This window comes from Penaeus vannamei, chromosome 3 (genome assembly GCF_042767895.1).
Source record: "Penaeus vannamei isolate JL-2024 chromosome 3, ASM4276789v1, whole genome shotgun sequence".
NCBI lineage: Eukaryota > Metazoa > Arthropoda > Malacostraca > Decapoda > Penaeidae > Penaeus > Penaeus vannamei.
The window spans coordinates 19,540,951-19,545,950 of record NC_091551.1 but is presented as its reverse complement, the minus strand read 5'-3'; the positions used below and the strand labels follow the sequence as shown (position 1 = coordinate 19,545,950).

The following is a 5,000-nucleotide window of genomic DNA, read 5'->3' as shown; positions in this document are numbered from 1 at the left end:
AGAGAGATAGAGATAGATAGATAAATAGATACACAGATAAAGAGAGAGAGAGAGACAGAGAGAGAAGAATAGAGGAAGACATAAATAAACAGCCCGACAGACAAACAGATATTTGTCAAACAAACAAACGACCAAACAAGAAAAAACAAGCAAAAAAAAGAAAAGAAAAGAAAGAAAGAGAGAGAGAGAGAGAGAGAGAGAGAGAGAGAGAGAGAGAGAGAGAGAGAGAGAGAGAGAGAGAGAGAGAGAGAGAGAGAGAGAGAGAGAGAGAGGAGAGAGAAATTACATGCAAAACACACACACAAACATGCTCGTACGCATAAGTACGTTTATGTATGTATCAAAGTGACTACATCCTTCACGCCCACACGCACGTCCAAACACAACTTACCTGTCCCCCCCCCCCTCGCCCGCAGTCCTTTAAAGCTGAGAGCTCCCCAAGGAAACGCCCTTACCTATCATTTCCTTTTAGGTAAACAAGGTGTACTCGACCCCCGAGTCTTGTTGTAAAAAAAGGAAGTAAAAAAAGGAGAAAACCGAGAAGGAAAAAATTGGTCTGTTTGAGTTGCTGACGTCTTGCTTGTTTGTTTGTTTGTGTGTTTGTATGTCTGTTTGTTTGTGCGTTTATGTGCGTTTGTTTGTTTTTTCTTTGTCTGCTTTCGTTGCGTTTTGGGATATTTGTTTGAATGTTATTACTGTATGTTTGTTTTCGTTCATTTATTTATCTATCTATTAATTGATTGTTTGATTCTTTATTTTTCCCCCTTTTTTCATTTACGCAATTGTACATATTTCTGTTAATATATATCTTATTTCATCTTTATTTCTTTTTTCTTTTCTCTTCTTGTAAATATTCGTATTGGTCATGTATTTGGTGGTCGTGTGTGCGTTTTCCTGTGTGTAGGTGTTTTCATTGCGTCTCTCCGTTGTGTACGTAATCTGAAGCGTTTGTTTTCGTGTCCACGTGTCTGTTGTCTTCATGCGCTTGTGTGGGCGTTGTCGTGTGCATGTGTATTTGTTTCCTTGTTTGCCTTGGGCTGTGTGCGGTCTCAGACAAAGTTTTTTTTCTCCACATTAATACCTTCACACTTCCAAACTACTTACTTACTACTTACTTATCCTGTTTATCATCCTTCCTTTCCTCATGGATTCGTTTCTTCATTCAAATCCTACTTTCCGCATATTCAACATCCACTTGAATAATTCTTCACGCGAAAAAAGGCTCTGGGATTTGCATTCTGTTATTTTCTTCTTCCTAATTGTTCTTCCACGTTTTGTTGTCTTTTTAAATCTTATTTTGCATGTATGTGTATGTGTATGTGTGTGTGTGTGTGTGTGTGTGTGTGTGTGTGTGTGTGTGTGTGTGTGTGTGTGTGTGTGTGTGTGTGTGTGTGTGTGTGTGTGTGTGTGTGTGTGTGTGTGTGTGTGAGAGAGAGAGAGAGAGAGAGAGAGAGAGAGAGAGAGAGAGAGAGAGAGAGAGAGAGAGAGAGAGAGAGAGAGAGAGAGAGAGAGCGAGAGCGAGAGCGAGAGCGAGCGAGAGAGAGAGAGAGAGAGAGAGAGAGAGAGAGTCTGTGTGTGTGTTCGTTTCTCTTTTGTTCATTTATTGTTATTGTTGTTTGTGTCTCCTTATTCATCTCTCTTGCTGTCTACTCATATTCTTTCACATATCTTATCTCTGCCCTCGATCGTACTCTCTTTCTTAAATTTCTATTCCATTATTACATCTCGTTTTATCCTTGTTCTTTCACCTACAGTATTCCTTCCCTGCTCCCTCTTCCTCTATATCTCCCATTCTCTTTCCTTCTCCCTCTTCTTCTCTTACCTTTCCTTCTCTCTCCTTCAATCATCCCTCCCATTTACAGTCCACCTCCCTCCCTTCCCTCTGTGCTCCTCCCCTTCCCTCTACCTCTCCCTCTTTTCCTTTCATGCCCCCCCCCCCCCGACCCTCTGCCCCTCCCTCCCTTCATTCTACCTCCCCCTTACCTCCGTCCCTCTTCCCCTCCTTCCCTTCCCTCTACCCCCCCCTGTCCCTCTGCCCCGACCGCCATCCATATCCATATGACCTCAACCTCAGAGTTCAAGGCATACCTCTCTCATATCCAAATCCGCCTCCCTCCCTCCTTATCCCGTCTCCCCCCCCCTATTATCCTATCACACCATCTACCTCTCCCTGCATCACCCTATCATCCCATTCCTCTCTTCTCCTAATCGCCCTCTCACCCTATGCCCTTCTCTTCCGTTCAATCTTTCACCCTATGCCCTCTCCCCCTATTCGTCCTCTCTCTCCATCGTCTTCTCCCTGTCTCACCCTCTCACTCCATCTTTCTCTCACCATATTCTCTTCTCCCCCTTTCACTCTCTCTCCCTATGTCTTCTCTCCCTCTCATACTATGCCCTCTCCCTCTTTCACCCCCTATCTTCCTCTCTCCCTTTCACCCTATCTCCCTCTCCCCCTTTCACCCTATCTCCCTCTCCCCCTTTCACCCCATCTCCATTTCCCATTTACACCCCATCTCAATCTCCCTCTTTCACCCCATCTCCCTCTCCCCCTTTCACCCTATCTCCCTCTCCCTACATCGCCCTTTCACCCCATATCCCTCTCACCCTTGCATCCTCTCACCCCAACTGCCTCCCTCCCCTCCCTCCCCTCCCTCCCTCCGTCTGTCCACGCCCCGCCTGTCTGCCGCCGCGACCGCCGCCGCCGCCTCCTGCTGCTCCGCTTCCCTTGGACGCAACACCTTCGCTCTTCAGTTTACCTTTCTGCAAGGGTAATCTTTCTATCTTTTTTACTTCTTCTTCTTCTTTTTTTTTTAATGCGTTTATTTTTTGACAAGTGTAGTCGCATTGATAAGTAGAGATATAGAGAAAGAGAAAGAGAAAGAGGAGAGAGAGATAAAGAAAAGCAGAAAGCAGAAAGAGACAGACAGGGAGGGAGAAAGAGAGAATGAGCGAGAGAGAGAGAGAGAGAGAGTGAGAGAGAGAGAGAGAGAGAGAGAGAGAGAGAGAGAGAGAGAGAGAGAGAGAGAGAGAGAGAGAGAGAGAGAGAGAGAGAGAGAGAGAGAGAAGGAAAAGATCTTTAACGAAGATAACTACTAGGGAATCCAAATAGTTATATCTCAACAACTACAATCAAGGGCGGGAAACTGAATTTGTTTTTGTTTTTTGTTTTTTTCTCTTTTTTTCTCTCTTTTCTTCTTCAATCTTTTTTTCTGACTGCTTTTTTGTCTCGAGGCGCTCATAGTAGGAAGAGGCGCACACTATCTGATGTTCTCCAAGATAATAAGATACACTTAGAAGACGGCGAGAGAAGATTGCTCATTTTTGCCCCTTTTTCTACCCTTTTTTTCTAGCTTGAAGGAAAGGGGGAAAGGGTGGCGCTCGAGGCCAGTGGAAGGATGGACGCCGGCGAAGGGGCGGGAGATGGGCGCGGAGATGGGCGTCTCGGCGCGTCCTCCGCGGGCTGCGCCTCTTCGCGTTTCTCACTCAAGTTGGATTCAGATCACGGTTCTCTTTCCTCTCCTCCTCTTTCTTATTTCAGATGTATGAGTATATGTATGTGTGTATATATATATATATATATATATATATATATATATATATATATATATATATATATATATATATATATATATATATATATATACATATATGTCTGTATGTATGCATATATACATACATGTATATATATATATATATATATATATATATATATATATATATATATATATATATATATATATATATATATATATATATATGTGTGTGTGTGTGTGTGTGTGTGTGTGTGTGTGTGTGTGTGTGTGTGTGTGTGTGTGTGTGTGTATGTGTGTGTGTGTGTATGTGTGTGTGTGTGTGTGTGTGTGCGTGTGTGCGTGTGCATGTGTGTGTATGTGTATGTGTGTGTGTGTGTGTGTGTGTGTGTGTGTGTGTGTGTGTGTTCATACATACATATATACACACACACGCACACACACACATACACAGATGGATATATTAGTTTCTTCCTATCGTCGTCGCTCCTTCTTCTCGCCTCAGTAGGTCTCTAATCTCTCCTCCTCCACTCTGCCACTTATCTTACCCTCTTCCCTTGTTTCCGCTTTTCTGACAGACATTCTTGAACTTCCTTTTCATATCTTACCTTCCAACCCTTCATCTCTCTCCTCTACCTCTATTCCTCTTTCTTCTCGACCGTTCTCCCTCTACCTTCCCTCTCCAACGCTCTCCCTCTCTCTTCCCTCTCTTGCCTCTCATCCTCTCCCTCTCCCTTCCCTCTCGAGCGCTCTCCCTCTCCCTTCCCTCTCTTGCCTCTCTTCCTCTCTCCCTCTCCCTCCCCTCTCTTCCCTCTCGAGCGCTCTCCCTCTCCCTTCCCTCTCTTGCCTCTCGAGCGCTCTCCCTCTCCCTCTCCCTTCCCTCTCGAGCGCTCTCCCTCTCCCTTCCCTCTCTTGCCTCTCGAACGCTCTCCCTCTCCCTTCCCTCCCTTGCCTCTCGAATCCTCTCCCTCTCCCTTCCCTCTCTATCTGAGTCTCCAGTCACCCGCCAGTCAGGACAACTCAGGCAGCAGGATTTTTGCCCGAGGAATTGGGTGACCTTGAGACAAACGGCAGAGAGAGAGGTGGGAGGGAGGGAGAGGGAGAAGTAGATAGAAAGATAGAGAGGGAGGGAGAGAGAGAGAGGAAGAGAGGAGGAGAGGAAGAGAGGAAGAGAGGAGGAGAGGCGGAGAGGGAGAGAGGGAGAGAGGGAGAGAGAGAGGGAGGAGAGTGAGAGAGGAGAGAGAGAGTGAGAGAGAGAGAGGAAGAGAGAGAGAGAGAGAGAGAGAGAGAGAGAGAGAGAGAGAGAGAGAGAGAGAGAGAGAGAGAGAGACGGGTACAGGAAGAGAAAGAGGACGGGTAGAGGAAGAGGAGAAAGGAAAGAGAAGGGGAAAGAGATAGAGATAGATAGGTATATATATATATATATATATATATATATATATATATATATATATATATATATATATATAT

General features: G+C 45.0%; 1 protein-coding gene across 2 annotated transcripts in view; it reads right to left on the bottom strand.

The window, feature by feature from the left end:
• The window catches only part of LOC113827274 (A disintegrin and metalloproteinase with thrombospondin motifs 6), a 147,256-nt gene that overhangs the window by 29,577 nt on the left and 112,679 nt on the right, over positions 1–5,000 (bottom strand). The window lies entirely within an intron of this gene.